Source organism: Periplaneta americana, chromosome 7, assembly GCF_040183065.1.
Source record: "Periplaneta americana isolate PAMFEO1 chromosome 7, P.americana_PAMFEO1_priV1, whole genome shotgun sequence".
Classification (NCBI taxonomy): Eukaryota; Metazoa; Arthropoda; class Insecta; order Blattodea; family Blattidae; genus Periplaneta; species Periplaneta americana.
Window position 1 is genome coordinate 154,156,232 of NC_091123.1, and position 19,746 is coordinate 154,175,977.

The following is a 19,746-nucleotide window of genomic DNA, read 5'->3' on the forward strand; positions in this document are numbered from 1 at the left end:
GTAATGAAAATGTTAATGGCTAAAATACAATAATTGGAATAATAATATTTTACTAGAGACGTAGAAAAATTAAGTTTGTTTTAATGAAATTTATTGATCACGTTTTATTTTCAATTCTGGTGGGATTATTATTGCTTAGGCCTACTTTTTTTTCCAAAGGATATGTTTTTAATTATAGCTGTTAATTTTGTTGTTATTTTTATTTGTTACTTTACTAGAGACGTAGAAAAAGTATGTTACAATAAAAATTATTGATCACGTTTTATTTTCAATTCTGGTGTGATTATTATTGCTTAACCTCATCCCACTTCGTTAACTACGTAAGCCTACACTACAAGTACCGGTACACGTAAGTTACTCCATTAATTCATATTTCCATTATTATTGTTGTAAAGGGAAATGCAAATTAATATTTATTGGTTTCATAGTTAATTATCGCTATAATCTTGAATGAGTGAAGCGATTGTAGTAAATGTCAGTTCATTTTGCACAAACAAAAATAATATTAACCTATTTCTTGCAGGTATCTTCGAGTTTATAGTGGAATTTAATATACTTCATTAAAATAATAAATTAACTTTATGCATTTAACATTTCAATAATGGAAGGAAGGTGTTAATTTTTCCAAAAGAACACAACGAAAGTGTAACATATTTTGTCGTCTACTAGGAGAGAGATCTGCGATGATGAGGCGATAGTAGCGATCCTAGTGGTGGGCAACTACCCATGTTTGCATTTTTACTACATATTGAGCTTCGCGACTGTATATAGTAGACTGTGTTAGTACCTCACGTTTTAAACAATAGTCCGATTTCCGCTATGTTAATATTTGTATTTGTGGACGTAATTCCGCGCCTCTCCGCTAGATGTCAAGTCCGCGATATTTCGCACTCACGTCAATGCTGCTAGTATACAGCTGTCCGGTTAAGGTATTTGGTAATTTCGTGATATTAAAAAGAAAAGAATTTAGAACCTCATTTCATTACAAAATCTCCGTCATTTCCCAGAGTTTATAATATTCTGCACGTAATAGCAGGACCGATGAGCTGGGATCCGTAACAGATGCCCCGTGATAGTGTTAAGTGCACTGAACCCAGTGGGAATATGGGTCGTCTGGTCGGAATATTCTTCGCCACATTGTCGCATGTTATCGATTTGGCCATTCGATTTTAATGTTGTATCAGTCTTGATACCATCTACGGCGAGCGAATTAAGGGCAGCAGAACTTCCGCAGCGAGTGTTCATCTGTCTTCGGACAGCAGAGACAGGATTTCTGACAAAAAGCGCACAATGCGACGCGACGTAAGTAGTTCATACTCGTCATAGATTTTGCGCAAAGCTATGGTTGGTTCAGCATTCAGGTAGCAGCATCTGTGACTCAAACGCTAGCTCTCTTGTCTTCAGATTCGATTCCCGGCCAGATCTTGACGGAATTTGTGGTGGACAAAGCAGGCGTTGCAGGGGCCTTTTCTCGGAGTACTCCGGGTTTCCCTCTGTCATTTCACCAACACTCTCCATCTCGTCTATCATCTGCAATAGTAAAAATAGGTTGGAGTGAAGTTTTGGGAGCAGTACGGGTTTCGAGGGAAATAGCATATCTAACGTTAGTACTACCGTTAATGGAATACGGAACTACATGTTGGGATCCCTATAGAATATATCAGATAAATTCCTTAGAAAGAATCCAGTATAGGGCAGCTAAATTTGTTAAAGGTAAAAGAGAAGATGGAAACGATACGATAAAAGAACTTAAATGGGAAACTTTGGAAAACAGACGTAGGAAAACTAGAATAACATCATTGTATAGAGCACATCTAGGTCAGAAAGCATGGGTAGACATAACGGCTCGGTTAGAAAACCCAACGTACTATGGTAGGAACGATCATGATTTTAAAATCAAATGTAGGAAACAGAAAACGGAAGTAGGTAAATTCTCATTTTTAAATAGAACTACTGTATAAATGATTGGAATGACCTACCTGCAGCGGTCTTTGAGGGCTGTCCTTCCTTAAGGAGATTCAAGAATAACTTAAAAAGTTGTGTATAAAGTGCAAATTAAAATTAAGGTGATATTTAACATTTAATTTTTTAAGGTGACATGTATTTATTTAGCCTGACGAGTTACTTCCTTGGTTTGAATTGTAAATTATTTAAAAATAGCGTGTAAGAGGGCCTTAGACTAGAAATGTTTAGTTTAAATGTAGTTCTGTTTATAAATATGCATAAGGGTGTAATTATTTGACTTATTTGAACTGTTGTATCAGTGAAGCGAGGTGAGTCAGTGAAGTGAAGTTATGGTTTTACAGTGCAGTGAATAGTTCGGATCAGTGATAATTTATAGCGTCAATGAAATGTGTTCTATAGTGTCAGTGAAATGTGTCCTAAAGTGTCAGTGAAATGCGTCATAGTGCCACTACAATGAGTGAGATGAGAGTAAAGTGAAAGATTATTGAAACTTATGTAGGGCCTATACATAATTATGTAGGTTGTATTGTAATATTAGGTATTTTATTTATGTTTTATTATGAATTGTAATTATTGTGTTAAATTGTATTGTGTATTCTTATTGTATTGTGTATAAAATTGTATTGTGTATTGTATAATTGTATTGTGTATTGTATAATTGTATTGTGTATTGTTTATATTGTGTATATCACTGCCACCGGGTGCTTGCCCACTTGCAGTGTAAATAAATACATTGATATAGGAATGATTTGGAGCTCCAGGCTGTGAGACTTGTCAGATACTCGTTTTCGGAAGAGACGCACTCTGTCAGGGCTTAGGCAGATTGGCCCACCTGTCAGCATCGGATCCACGAAAAACAATTCAGGCCACATATCGGATTGGACAAAGCTCGCACAATGGATTAATGCAAGCCTAAATGCAAGGATCCGTCCCGATCCGCCTGGAAAAATCAATCAAAATAGTTGAGCAATAGGACTATACTATGGCTTCAGATTAGACAGAGAGATATAAAATTTTAAAATTCCCTTACAGAACGAAGAGTTGCATTTATTCAGATCAAATTTCTGCACATTTAAAGGACAAAACTAAAATTCTTTCAATCATTTATTATCATAATACACTGCTCTCTTAAACTGACTGACCATTATTTGGAATTAAATCAATGGCTTTCCCAAAACACGCTATGAAAAGTTCCACATAAAAGTTTTTTTGGTTGAAAAGGAAACAAAAACGAGCAAAATTTTATTAAACATTTTTGTTTGAAATATTTCAAAGAATAACTCTGAAATTAATGGCATTACTTACTGTTCACCCTGTATTGGTTACCGTTTGTAAGTATGTATGTATGTATGCATGCAGGGTACGAATTAAGTGGAAGATGAGGCGATTTCCCCCTGTTGGAAAGTTATTTCCCTCTCATAAATTCATATTAACATTCCTGCCAGGGATAGCTTCTATTCCCCTCACAAAATATAATTGTTTTAATAGAAGTATATGTACTTCACAAAGTACAAAGTAAGCAACAAAAAATATATTTCTGTATTATCACCACCAGCAAGCTGACAACAATCAATAACTTAGGAATTACACATCTTATCTCTTAAGCCTGCTGATGGATATATTTATTATTATGATCAAGATGCAAGACAAGCAGTCCACACCTGTGGAGTAACGGTCAGTGCGTCTGGCCGCGAAACCCGGTGGCCCGGGTTCGATTCCCGGTCGGGGCAAGTTATTACCTGGTTGAGGTTTTTTCCGGGGTTTTCCCTCAACCCAAGATGAGCAAATGCTGGGTAACTTTCTGTGCTGGACCCCGGACTCATTTCACCGGCATTATCACATTCATCTCATTCAGACGCTAAATAACCTAAGCTGTTGATAAAGCGTCGTAAAATAACCTACTAAAATAAAAAAAATGACAAGCAACTCTGAGCGACCAAGCGTTGAGCCGTATTGAATGAGGATAATAATAATTTTATGTATGGTATTCTCTATCTAGGATTCTATCCCCCCTCATCAGAAATCTTAATTCGAACTCTGTATGTATGTGTGTATGATGTGTGTATTTGTGTGTGTGCGTACGTACTATATGTAACTTTACCGATATAATTCGGTAGTAATCTGGACTGGTGCTCCTAAACTGCGGCCGGCCGTTCGAATCCCGCTCACGCCAATTACCTGAGTGGGATTTTTTTTCAGACAGCTTCCCGAACAAAAAGGCGAATGTCAGGTAATTCCATGTCGAATCCTCGATTCATCTCGCTATCAGCAATTCTATCGACAAATGTGTAGTGAATATAGCGTCGTTAAATAAGTTATTAAAATGTGTTTGCATTCGTCTCTAGTTAACAAATGAGCCGTTCAGAGCAGAAGTGGTGTAAGTCAAAAATGGGTAATGAGGGTTAAAGTAAATATTCTGTGAAATACAGAGCAAAGTAGCAATTAATATTCAACTTATTTAAACTATTAGTAGTCAGTGGATAGCAAGAAGGCCATATTAATTGCTACTTTGCGCTGTATTTTACAGAATTTTTACTTTAAACCTCATTACCTAATTTTTACTTACACCACTTTTGCTCTGAACGGCTCAAACCTGAATATCATATCTCTGGTGGTGGTCTGACGTGCCTCAGAGATTCACGTAACTCGTCAAGTCCCGTCCAGGGTAAAGCCCGGTTCAGACGGTGCGTGTTTCTGTGATGGATTCCAAGGTGGCTGCGCGGATGGGTAGCCTGCGTGCTCACTCACCGGAAGTAATGCGCTCTGGTGGCTCCGTGGACGGCTAGCTTGCTGGATTTCGAGGGTAGATTCCTTGCTATTTTTCGTGATGGTTTGCAGGCTGGAACCAAATATGATCATATAATATCACCACTGATACCATGTCGCCATGTTCGTTGTTTTCCAACTAAACCTGTTTTTTTCTATATTCTTTAGTTTCTAAGAAACAACAATTAAATATCGGAATTTAGCTGTTTTGCACTTACGGCATAATTACTTTATTGCGACATTTACAACTGTTAATGTAGGACTTTAGTTGTTTTCCACTCACAGTTTAGTTTCTTTTTGACCGTGAGTCTTGGCAACAGATGAAACAGCAGATGATTTTTCAATTTGAACTGTGAAAATAACAACTACCATCACCGTAGGCAACACGGGAGCCAGCAAGTGAGCACGCAGGGCAGCCATCAGCGCACCACCTTGGAATCCATCACAGAAACTATACTGAAGCTACGGTTTGGCTACGGCGATCTTCGCCGACGATCATCGCTGGCGATCTTCGCTGGGATTCTGTCCCGTTGATTTGAATGTGCATGGTTTCTTTACGGCGATGAACGTCAACGAACGTCGCTGGGCTCGACGAACATCGTCGGCGTTTGCCTTGGAGGCAAAAACCTGGCGATCATCGCCGAGAAACCAACTGTAAAATTACAGTAGGTCATGAATTAAATCATTTAATAACATGTGATTTATACATCATACATACCATAATGGCGGAAAAACATAAATGTATCTACAATTTCTCCACTAATGAAGATGAGATATTAATTTATTAAACACAAATCCCTGTTCGACATGAGCCAAAAAGAAGAACCAACGTAAACAATAACAAATCTATATTTTGCAACAACCAGAACTGTTAATACAGTTGAGTAAAGTGATTCGTAATTGAGGGATACATACACGATGCGGCAGATTTAGCTACTGAAGCAAAAGTTAGAGTGTGAAATAGTAAGTGAAGTGGAATTCCGAGCAAAGGAGAGAAGTGCAACAACCTCCTCACATTATTTCTTTTATTTGTAACATTATGCCCTAAATAAATGCTCCTAAATGAAAAAAATAACATTGTAAAAAGTAAAAATAAAGTGTTTATATAATTGGTTTTTACCTTAAAGTTATGCTTATCTTTCAGCTGGGCTTATTGTTTGTGAATCAATTTTGTGGATAATTTTACAATATCATTTTCAGTTGAACTTACGACAAAATGAAATTGTTCGGAAGAAAGTCTGAAATATTCTTTAAAATTGGTGGGTTAATTAAATGACTTAATTTTCAAGATGTCTTAATATCAGTGAATTAAAATACCCCTCTGTATATCTATTTCTAAACATGACATTAACTGCCTGTACTTTAAAGATTCGTACTTGTTTTTCAAGGCAAAACTTATATTAGAACGTTATCATATTGTCATCCATATATATTATCAGCTGATAAGACATGGTCAACTATGTAAAACCATTTACTATCCATCTACGGTGTTCGCCGGTAAAGAAACCACTCTCTGACGATGACCGCTGGCGATTTCAATCGTCGGCGATGTTCGTTCGACGAAGATCGTCGTAGCGAAACCGTAGCTTAAAAGCCTGGTTATGAACCGACTAAACCGGAAGCAACGTCCTGTTGCTCTCTTTCTGAGCTCTATTGCCACATAGTAGCGCGAGATTCAAAGCGTGTTCAGCGTTTGTCACCGATATGTTTAAAATAACTACTGTCTATAGTTCTCGATAACACTATCCACAATATTAGTAATTAAAATTACGGTTTTTAAGAAAGCACGAGCTAATGACGCTGTACGAAATGCGACTCGTAATGCGCGTGGTATTGCTGGCAAGTTTGGCTACACTGTCTCTGTCATTCCGTTGCCAGATTTTCGTTAGCAGACGACATTTTCACGTGAGGTCCAATGAAAAACTCCGTTCTTCGTTTCCCCTCCAACCCTCCACACTCAACGTGTCATCACTGCACAGGCTACCCCTCTAACCCGCACTTTCCTCTCGCCCTGCCAACTACTTCCTGTTTATAGTGAGGATCACGTAAGTTCAGTTCCCAAACAGCAAATATTTCCGCCTTGTCAGTGTTGCCAACTGTTACCAGATATCACCACGTGTAGTAAAATCACGATCCTATGTACTGAATGACTTCTTTACTCACCGTACTTTACCTTAATGTTGGAAGGTTATTCTAAATAGTTTCAATAATAATGAGAAATGTATTGCTATGTTCTATTCTTTTATTCCTTTACATTATTATTAGTATTATCATTAATAGGTTACTAGACGTAAATATACAACAAAGTATAGTATATAATATTCAAGAATCAAATCTGTTCCAAGACCAATTAAATTATTGTCACTTCACTTCAAAGATTCCAGCGTACATATACTGTACTTCCTAAAGGTAGATAAATTAATAACCAATTGACTTTTGGTTGGAATTCGAATGAACTTCTGATTATCTTTTGAAATTAGTAAGGAAATGGATAATACAACTATGCTAAAACTGAAATAATAATAAATCAACTTACAAAAATAATTTTGGTCCTTAAAAGCCATAAATAATTTCACTTCTAGATACCTTTTTAAAGATTTCATTTGTTTGTAAATTGCTTAATAATGCTACACTTACACTTATTATTTCTGCAACTCCACGTCTGTCATTGAAAAAATGTACGATACATAACTGTGAAGTCTCTTTTTGGCTCTTGTGTCCTAAATTTAAATAAGAAAAAGCAAATGATTCAAGAAATGTGAGCTGGTGAAAATTAAATACTCAATTAATAAAATAATTACTACCAAAAGAATATTTTATTAATTCTATACAAAAGATGGATTACACAGAACAGATGGCCAGAAATCATAGATTTATACACAACATACAGCATGAAACGATCATCAAAAAATGCTTTTTGTACACAATAACATCTTTCAAACGAAGTGAAATAGCCAATAAGTTCAATAAATATTATGCTAATAAGTAATAACTATAATTAATAATTATCTACAAGCTGTAAAAGGGAATAAAATAGTATATTGTTGAAATTAGGGGGTTATGGTTTATTACGTGTATTTATAATTTTAATTACTTTTTCTACATTTAATTATATTTTAATTTCTATTAGATTAGTTGGTGGTGTGGTTGTTAGTTTTATCTGTGTACGTCAGACTATTAAGGAAAAACTGAAAGAAATATTAAATCTACTATCTACTTTATATAACAATATTTAATCAAGAACTGAATATTACTATTAATTTAATAACATAAGACCCAAAACATCTCCAAGTCCAGACAATACACATGCTGATTTTCTTAAACATGTTGGCAAACAAGCAAACTCACTACTTTTATCTTGTAATCTCATCTAAAATACAATATCTGTCTGGAGAAAATCTATCATAACATCAATTTTGAAAAGCAATTATTCAACTAATATCTTTTCGAGTTATCGACAGATACCACTTACTAGTATGATAGCCAAAATTATGGAAGAGATGATTTCATAGATTGAATTGGTTCCTGGAATCTAGTAACTAACTTTCATTTTATTGGGTTGACTTTAGAGAATTGCATTCAACAAATGGACAGATTTTAAATTTTAGTCAAGATATTAAAGATATTTTAAACAGAAAACAAAACAACTTAACAATTTTAATTTATTTTCAAGGATCATATGGCTCTGTAGATATAAATCACTTAAGAAATTGCAAACTTAGGGTGTCCATGATAAAGTGTTACACTGGGTCAGTGACTTGATTATTTGATTCATTGTCACAAATATGTAAATAGAGACAGATTCATCTGAGCTTCCCACATTGTTGTTTTCAGGAATACATTTTCCAATATTAATGTCGATGGTCTAACTAAAGAAATAGATCTTATGATAATCTCATCATTTGCAGATAATATGGTTGTCTAGAACAAAAAATCACAGTCCACAAATATTAATAAACTGAGCCAAAATCCCAACAGACTTTTTGACTCTACTTGGAGAACTCAAACTTGCTCAATTAAGGGAAACTTTACTAATAAAACACAATCCCAAGTTATTTCAAAATGAATAGTATATAAGTTAACTTTAACAGATGATGTTAAGAAATGTGATACTTCTCCAGACATTTTAAAAATCATTAGAAACGATAAATGATCTGGTCAGTGAGTGACTACATACAGTATTTTTTATAGATGGATCCTGTTTACCAAGCCATAGATGTAGTGGTGTTGTAGTACAATACCAGTATATTCCCTTTTACAGGGAATTATATTCAAACACTTGTTTGCCCCATTTTAACCGTGACAACGCTTTTTAGCTTTTTAAACATTCTGGTTATTGTATTGTGTTTGTGTTTAGTGAAAGATTTTAGATAAGGGCGCAAATAGCCATAGTAGCTGACGCGCCCTTTTTAAACGCCACTAACTAACTAACTAACTAACTAACTTCAAACACTGACTAATTTTGATAGTGAAAATTTAGATACACTTTTAAGCTTACAAAATCTCCAGTATCGACTTCATAAATCTGAGAAGGCTGTCATACTATCAGATTCAAAATCAGATGTTCTTGCTGCAGTAATGGACGTAACAGCATGAAATCTCAATATTTTACAGTGTTTTAATATTTTAAGCAAAATGGTCGAATTACATCGACGACTGGTACTTCCGTGGATCCATGAACTTTATGGAGTGGGAGGTAATGAGGTAGCTGAAAGGTAGCAAAATTACTGTAAGGTTATCTATACCTGCATCTTACCACACTGTTAAAAGAATAACAAGATCAGAACATGACAATGTGGTAACAAAAATCGGAATGATTCTAAAGCAAATGAAAAAATTGCAATAGGCCATCCGGCGTCTGCTCCACGATGGAGGAAAATCCTCAGAAGAAACCAACTAATCAGACCAAATGGGGGATCCAAACTACCCTCGAGTGCAGCTCTGAATTTGCAGGCCAACGAGTCTACCGACTAAGCTACATTGGTGGCTCCACTAAAAATATGAAGTACATGGCACTCAGATTATTAAATTGACAAACCTAAACAATTATTCATCAGTTAAGCTATAAAATATAATACATAGCAAGCAAGTTAATTCAATTTAAAAGTATAAACAATTCAATCAGTTGAAATATACAGAAACTGATAATAAATATCATGCAAATTACTTCACATTACAAGCATAAACAATTCATCACTTGTGGTATACAGCCTACTATTTAATTTACAGCACATACAATTCATCAGTTAAGCTATAGACCTACAGTCTACTATTCAATTTACAGCATATATAATTCATCAATTAAGCGAAACAAAAATATAGTACAATACATAGTAAAAATAATACACCTAATTTAATAACTGAACTTCTATGAAAATCTACAGTGGCAGTACTCATATTATCACAGGCCATGATTGTCTCAAATATTTACAAAGAACTGATATTTCAGAATCTCCCCATGCCATTTCTGAAATCTCAATGAAGATATGGATCATTGTCTTGACTGTTTAACTTTACACAGCTTTCAATCATCTGGTTAAATATTGGAGTGCAAGATAACAAATGACATCAACTGCTGAACACTTGGTATCAATCAACCAACAACTTCATTACATTAAAGGGGAAAAAAAACTGAAAGAATTAATTGTATATAGACACAACACATAAGACAAGGCCGCTTCAGAACAGTAATTGGCAAGGCTCTGTTGTTTTAGGATTCTTATGTAGATTCAATTTCACCTGAAAGAAAAAAGTAGCATCTATAAGTAGTAGTAGTAGTAAAGATAATAATAATAATAATAATAATAATAATAATAATAATAATGACTGTAAAGTATGGAAATTAATATTGCAATGTAATATCAAAAGGTGATTTCACACCATCAACTCTTATCATTTAGTACAACAAATCTATTATATTCAGTTGCAATCACCAGTAGCTGTTCTTTCCTCCATTTTGTTGTTGGCTGATTTTTCACAAGTCTGCTATGATATGCAGCACTATCCATGACAATAACGCATTGCCCTAATGTTCTCAGGTCAACAACTGTGTTTGCACCCACTTCTCAACTACAGGGCTATTCATAGCACTATGGTAGTCCTGACTTTTCTTTCAATTGCATGAAAAAATTAAATCAGCACCTGCAATAAAAATTATACCTGGGCATATAATTACGTCACATGAATTCACAGCATTTAAATAAAGAAAATAAAACATAACATGACATGACATGAGATCCTCTTTGGTGAAAGGCTTTCCCAAGTTTTTATTTAGTCACCAATTTTTATATTTTTGTACCCTGATTTAAAAAATTACTCTTGCCAAATTTATGTAAAATATAAATCAATATAACTTACCGAGTATAAATCCACCTTTCGTTCCGGCATCTAATCTTCCACCCTCATTTGTTGGTCTATGAATAACACCATTCATGTCACTGGAAACTTCACCTGGTTTATTTCATGAATAAGTGGGTGATCATACTTAAAAAAACAGAGAGAGAAAAGCAATTCACATTGACACTCTAAGAGACACAAAAATTTTAAAGACAGGAAAACCGTTCAAGAATTTTATAACTAACCTCTAGTTATAATATGAAACTATTAATTGCAAAACATGTTGTTCCCACCTGAATTCATTACTAGTAGCCTATATTAATTGCAATTTCATATTCCACATAAGTGTTAATCTATTTGTTAGTAAAAAATTCAATCACTCAATGTCTCACAATACATTGAAATTTACCATTCATAAAAATCCAAGTCTCATCCAAGAATACTACGGGTTTAGGGTTCTCACGCTCCACATTTCTTATATATTCTCTTAAAAACGAATAACATCACTTTCTCATACATGTGTATAAGGATCCCCTTTGCTCCATAGAAATTTCATCTCTTTCAAAATTTTTTTCACCGATGATAAGGATACTCTAAATAAATATGTTTCATAATCATCATTCATATGTTCCAGAACTTTTGCTGCTGTTAGTACTTCCCCTGTAACAGTAAATGAAAATTATGCCATATTTTTATACATAGGCCTATGACTAATATCAGAATTACATTGTATAAATCAACACAATAATTCCTGTAACTTCCCTACCTTTATGTAACTTGTCATAAATAAATCTCGCAATTGCATCTTTCGTAAAATCATCAGCATCAGTCACTGGATGTTTACGTAGTCTATGTTTTCCTGGTGTCACGAGTGGGGTCCCCTTGTGTGAATTTATCACTTTCGTGGCTGTAGTTAAGCCAAGCTGTAATAACAAACAATAACATAATACTTCTAAAAATTGTTATATCATAAAATTCATGCATAATACCAACATTTACAGCTATATGAATAGAAAATGATCAACATGTTAGGTTGGGTCTACGATAGGTTTAAGTAGGCTAATATTTAGGTAATTCTCCAGAAAAGCTACACCAAAGAAGGCATAATTTTATTTTGTTTAATTGATTTCTGTGATATTTACATAGTGATGAACACGTGGTTTTAGTGCACAGCCACAAATACTTTCAGCACAAAAATCCTTTGACACTTACCTGTATATTCTAATGCATTGTTGTAGTCCCTCCCTCAAACTTGTTACTAATTACCAATATAACATGCGAGAGGTCCAGGACGAAGAGAAATGGTTAGTTTCCCAGTAGTGCGTCCTCGTCCTCTCGAGTGTTATATCTTAACAAGTACTTTGGGTGGGGTAGCTTTTCTGAAGAAACACCATATTTAATATTACTTAGACCAGTCATGAATAAATTATTCAGCCAGGGTCAACGTTCCTATGCTTTATAGAGTATGTTATATAGTTATTATATAAAACTGAATTATTTTTAAGCACCATAACAGGCCAACATTCATGTAATATTTGCTGCAATATCAAGTTAATAATTACAATATGACTTGTATTTTCTTCGGCCGATGTGGCATGTAAATTGTGATCTGAACGGTTAATTTAATACCAAAAGAGAAAACTGGAAATTTACTTTCGTGCTGTTTGATTACTTGTTCGTCTAATTTGTAAATGTATTTAAGCTATCACCTACTGCAGTATTACAGTATCTTAAATGTATTTAGTTTGGCAATATGAAAATCACTGACTTGATTAAACATTAGGCCTAACCTAAAAATTTGTTTTGTTTGACCACAATCATGAAATTATTAGTGCAAACTCCTAAAACTGAATACCACTTTGAAATGTATGCTTAAGAATACTTACTCCTAATAATTGTCCTATTCTGGTTGTAATTGCTGTCTCCGTTAGCATAATTCCTTCTTCATTATCTTCTTTCTTCAACTCATTATACACGTGAACTACAGATTTCTGAAGCGTACTCTGAATGCCACACATTTTCTTCCTTGGAGGAGTCACTGCAACACTATTTCATTTTTTTGACATAGTAATAAAAATCTAAACACGAAAGAAATTCATTAAAATTTGAAATAATATTTCTATCCATTACCCACGTGCATTATCACGCCCAAGTATATTACATTCATTCGTACTTATCTGACTATTCTTGAATTATAACCACAACGCAACACATAACATAACTATTATGTATTAATATTAATACTAATATTAATTAATTATTAATAAGTTCGAATTTCACTATCTTCCAGTAACCGGCTGAGAAATCTAGTACAATTTTAATTTCATGGAACTCCAGTACCGGCAAATATTGTCGATATTTGCCTCAGCTGCCAACATACTGGTTACAAAATCACTACCATTTATAGTATTTGTCAGTATCGAAATTCGAAACGAAGTTGGCAAAAGAAAATTCAACCTTCAAACTAGAAAATCACCATAATCCACTAGCATTTGTAGTAATGGGGGAAAAATGGTTAGGTTTCACCCTTAGGGTATCAAGTTACCTGGTCTTCCCTATAGTCGGTTCATAACCTGGCTTTTAGTATAGCACCTTCTGAACCAGGCTTAACATTTGGGGCTCCGGTTCCTCTCTGCACATCTCTGAGTTGTCTAGATTCCACCACAACTGCCATCTATCAGCCTTTGGACAAACTACGAGGAGCACCATTTTTGTACGTTGTTTCCTTCATCGCAAACCGCAAGTCAGAAGCCATTGTATCATGTTTCTTTTTATAACATCGCAGATATTCTGAGTCGTTGATGATGTACAGTTTCCTTCGTCCGGAAGCAACGCGATTCTATTCCATCATGAAATTCCTCCCACATTATGACAGCCACTTCCATTATTGCGAAAACTGAAAGGAAATTACAAGACAAAAATAAATTATATCAGAACTTCTATTCCAGTGTTATAAAGTACTAAAAAAGGGACTTATATCATAAATACCGGGCGAATGATTTATTCTTGGAAGCTAGTATATCTTCACAGAACGTCATTTAAACACAGTATGTCACATTGAAGGGTTGAAGATAGAAGAAGTCGACAATTGAGGGAGCTCTTGGAAAGTTTTGAATCATGGTGTAAATTACCTCATAAGGGCAAAGGTGTTATCCTATATTCTGAGTGCCCCAAGGCAAATTCCTGGATGTCATCAAAAGCAAATTTATCAATTTCAGAATACATTAATGCAATTAAAATGTCCAGCAATCTGCGGTTAGATCTGTGCCCGGCAGAAGTTTCAACACAAACCGTTGTCGCCATCCCGGCTGCAACGAGACGAAACTCTTGGTCACGTGTTGGGATTCTGTCGAAAAACGGAGCTGCTGCCATAAGGTCAGGACCGGTATTGCTGATGTCCTCAAGCGTCGCGGATGGGAAGTATACGAGGAGATCCACTGCTTTTCATCCTTAGATTCGAACAGAAGAACAGATATAGCAGCCATCCACAGGACTCAATCTAAGGGATTAGTTCTTGATCCTACAATCCGGTTTGAGAGGGATGCCCTGCAGGTACAACACGTTGATGAAGAGAAGAAATCCATTTATGAGTCCCACATCCCTTATCTAAGTGAGAAATATAACATTCCCACTATGTCAGTGGAGTGTTTCTGGTCTTTTGTTTGGTGCACGTGGCACACTTCCTAAATTCACATGTGATATTTTAAAAGCACTCGAACTCCGATTTTTTGGAATTCAAAAAAATTTGTTGAATATTCTTAAGGATTCAATCCAAATATTACATTACCATTTGTATTTTGGCCATTGATGGATTCTGTTGGGTTTGCATTTCTCTGAATTTTTTACTAAACAATTCCTGTCTTTCTAAATTATTCTGTAGTGCTTTTATTCTGGATCTTTATGGTCACCCTCATTGAGGGCAGATTATTTTCTTTAAATATTTATATAAAATAAAGTGTATTGTAATAACTAGACCGAAGAACTTAATGCATTTGCATATTTTTATTGATTTGGTACATTGAAAAAATAATGTGGATCTTTTGCGATCATAATTTTTACGTTGGAATGAAGTCAACTTTGTTTTACATAAATGCATATTTCGATGGTTTTCCCTTTTAAATGCATATATTTTTATTTTGAATATTTAAAAGCATATATTAACAACTTTTCCTTGTTTTTTAGATTTATTATCTAATTTCAAAATTTCTCTAATAAAAATAAGAATTATTTCCAAGAAATAAGAACAAATATGTGGGAAATAAAACGAACAATATTAGTAGTTAATTTTATTACTGTTAAGGACGTGACAGTGCTGTGATAACAATGGATATTTCTCCCTAATGTATAAGTTAGATCGTTTTCCATTTTAACATGAGGCTTAAACACCTGTGACAATAAAGTCACGTGTCCACACCTGTGGAGTAACGGTTAGCGCGTCTGGCCGCGAAACCAGGTGGTCCGGGTTCGAATCCCGGGGGGACAAGTTACCTGGTTGAGGTTTTTTCCGGGATTTTTCCTTGAGCAAATGCTGGGTAACTATCGGTGCTGGACTCCGGACTCATTTCACCAGCATTATCACCTTCATCTCATTCAGACTCTAAATAACCAAAGATGTTGATATAGCGTCGTAAAATAACCTACTAAAAAAATAAAAATGAAGTCACGTTGTTGAGGTCATGAATTGCTGCGACGACAATGCTCCCAGTGCGCTCTGATTGCACAAGAAACAAAACTGAATGTATTTAAACACCTGCGACAGTGTAAATTTTCATTTCAACAAGTTTTACTGTTCAACCAAGCTTACAAGCACGCACCAGTCACATCATGTGATGCTGAGAGGTCGTTCTGGGCATTTAAACTAATTTTGACAAATAAGAGAAGAGGTTTTTCAATAGAGAACCTGGGGAAAATGGTTGGTTGTTTATTACCATAGTAATTACGTGAATGGCAAAGAAAGTTAAAAAAAAACAAAGCTGTAAAGTTTTAGAAAGTTAAAAGTCCCTACTACTTCAAATATATATGTAAAATGAATAATTAATACATTTCTAGAAAATAGTAATTCATGATACAAGTTAGTGAAGTGGGTAGTATTTTGACAGAAGTATAGGTTTGAGAAACGAGGCTTGTCGAGTTTCTCAAATACACGATTCTCAAATCACAACTTCACATACAATGTTTTCCCTTTGATAGCCTCAAATTATTACTGGACGCACACTATGTTCACTTCACGCACTGGTGTTATTACTTCACGCACACTATGCTCACTTCACGCACTGGTGTTATTACTTCACACACACTATGCTCACTTCACGCACTGGTGTTATTACTTCACGCACATTATGCTCACTTCACGCACTGGTGTTATTACTTCACACACACTATGCTCACTTCACGCACTGGTGTTATTACTTCACACACACTATGCTCACTTCACGCACTGGTGTTATTACATCACGCACACTATGCTCACTTCACGCACTGGTGTTATTACTTCACACACACTATGCTCACTTCACGCACTGGTGTTATTACTTCACACACACTATGCTCACTTCACGCACTGGTGTTATCACATTATGCTCACTTCACGCACTGGTGTTATTACTTCACGCACACTTTGCTCACTTCACGCACTGGTGTTATTACTTCACGCACACTATGCTCACTTCACCGCACTGGTGTTATTACTTCACACACACTATGCTCACTTCACGCACTGGTGTTATTACTTCACACACACTATGCTCACTTCACGCACTGGTGTTATTACTTCACACACACTATGCTCACTTCACGCACTGGTGTTATTACTTCACGCACATTATGCTCACTTCACGCACTGGTGTTATTACTTCACACACACTATGCTCACTTCACGCACTGGTGTTATTACTTCACACACACTATGCTCACTTCACGCACTGGTGTTATTACATCACGCACACTATGCTCACTTCACGCACTGGTGTTATTACTTCACACACACTATGCTCACTTCACGCACTGGTGTTATTACTTCACACACACTATGCTCACTTCACGCACTGGTGTTATCACATTATGCTCACTTCACGCACTGGTGTTATTACTTCACGCACACTTTGCTCACTTCACGCACTGGTGTTATTACTTCACACACACTATGCTCACTTCACGCACTGGTGTTATTACTTCACACACACTATGCTCACTTCACGCACTGGTGTTATCACATTATGCTCACTTCACGCACTGGTGTTATTACTTCACGCACACTTTGCTCACTTCACGCACTGGTGTTATTACTTCACGCACACTATGCTCACTTCACCGCACTGGTGTTATTACTTCACACACACTATGCTCACTTCACGCACTGGTGTTATTACTTCACACACACTATGCTCACTTCACGCACTGGTGTTATTACTTCACACACACTATGCTCACTTCACGCACTGGTGTTATTACTTCACACACACTATGCTCACTTCACGCACTGGTGTTATCACATGCTCACTTCACGCACTGGTGTTATTACTTCACGAACACTATGCTCATTTCACGCACTGGTGTTGTTACTTCACGCACACTATGCTCACTTCACGCACTGGTGTTATTACTTCACGCACACTTTGCTCACTTCACGCACTGGTGTTGAGAAGGCTCTTCATGCACTATCGTATAAAAATATATTTAATAGAAGTGATGATGACTTGATGACAATTATTATTACTTTTAATTATTACGAGTATTTTCATTTAGGCTATATAATGTTATTAAACCTCTAAAGTGTTTTTTACTGCATATAAAGATATTTCAATTTTAATTGCATATTTCAACAGTTTTACTGCATAGTTGCATGCATATATTTCGTGCTTGAAATTACCTGTTTTTACTTGGTTATTTAACGACGCTCTATCAACTACGAGGCTATTTAGCGTCGATGGGATTGGTGATAACGATATGATATTTCCCGAGATGAGGCCAAGGATTCGCCAAAATACCGTGGACTAGTAATCACTAATCACTTTATGCATAGACATTTCGCTACCCGCTCTACGAGCTTGCTAAACTAGCCCTGGCTATCGAGTGATTATTTGTACAGGATTCATATATCATATCATATCATATCATATCATATCATATCATATCATATCATATCATATCATATATCATATCATGTATCATATCATGCCATGTATCATATCATATATCGTATCATATCATATATATCGTATCGTATCATATCATATATCGTATCATATCATATCACATCATATCATACCATATCATACATCATATCATATCATACCATGTATCATATCATGTATCATATCATATATCATATGTATCATATGATACCATGTATCATATCATATATCATATCATATATATCGTATCTTATCATATATATATTATCATATCATATCATATATCGTATCGTATCATATCATATATCGTATCGTATCATATCATATCGTATCATATCATATCATATCACATCATATCATACCATATCATACATCATATCATATCATACCATGTATCATATCATGTATCATATCATATATCATATGTATCATATCATACCATGTATCATATCATATCATATATATCGTATCTTATCATATCATATCATATATCGTATCGTATATCATATCATATCATATCATATCATATCATATCATATCATATCATATCATATCATGTCATATCATATCATATTATATCATATCATATCGCTAACACTGGTTTATGAATACGAAAATCGTTAGTTCGCTGATCATCCACCGGAAGCCCGCGCTAAGAATGTCTATAATGTTTTTCATTCATACACTTTTTCAGAGGAGAGGCTTCGAGGGATTCGAATACCCTCTCTCTAAATACTTGACTAATTAAGACATAAGCTGTAAAATGCATTATCATAAATACGAGTTGCAGTTGAATACTTTTTCTTCTTGCTGAGCATTGTTTTGAATATTAGCATTCTACGCACCAAGCTCGAATTGGTTAATACAACGTATTTAGACATCTGGGTCTTCCTTATTCTCTTGGTCTGTATTCTTCTGCTATTTTTGGTATTCGAGAGTATTTCATTCTCCCTGTGTTTCTGAGTTATGTTATGCGGGCTGTAAATTCTCAACCTGATTCATGCCTGTTTTCTTACTTTCTCTCTTTGTCCAGCAACCTTTATCCCGCCACTATCCCAAGAACCACATCTCTGCCACTTCTATGCTCCTTAAATGATACTTTCTTAAAATCCAGTTTTCTCACCCGCATAGTAATGTTGAAATGTTTCACAGAAAAATAATATTCCATTGTAACGCATTCTTCTGCCCTACGTATTTAGGACACATGTATTGTTACCCTTTTGTCTACTGCATTTCCGATATCATGGACTATTGCATATCCAATAAGAAACAAGCAAAGTGCTCACATTAGAAGATTAAGGCGTTCAGAGCTAAAGTAGAACTATAAATGATTGGAATGACCTACCTGCAGCGGTCTTTGAGGGCTGTCCTTCCTTAAGGAGATTCAAGAATAACTTAAAAAGTTGTGTATAAAGTGCAAATTAAAATTAAGGTGACATTTAACATTTAATTTTTTAAGGTGACATGTATTTATTTAGCCTGACGAGTTACTTCCTTGGTTTGAATTGTAAATTATTTGAAAATAGCGTGTAAGAGGGCCTTAGAC

At 35.2% G+C, this 19,746-nt stretch overlaps 1 protein-coding gene and 1 long non-coding RNA gene across 2 annotated transcripts in view; one reads left to right on the forward strand and one right to left on the reverse strand.

Annotated features, from left to right (window-relative positions):
* Positions 1-19,746, forward strand: part of LOC138703625 (factor associated with metabolism and energy) — an 87,423-nt gene that overhangs the window by 27,504 nt on the left and 40,173 nt on the right. The window lies entirely within an intron of this gene.
* On the reverse strand, positions 6,791-12,364 carry LOC138703624 (uncharacterized). The gene is made up of 4 exons (XR_011333219.1): positions 11,834-12,364; positions 11,477-11,727; positions 10,665-11,214; positions 6,791-10,470 (listed from the first exon to the last, which is right to left on the reverse strand). It is a non-coding gene; the product is annotated as an uncharacterized lncRNA (long non-coding RNA).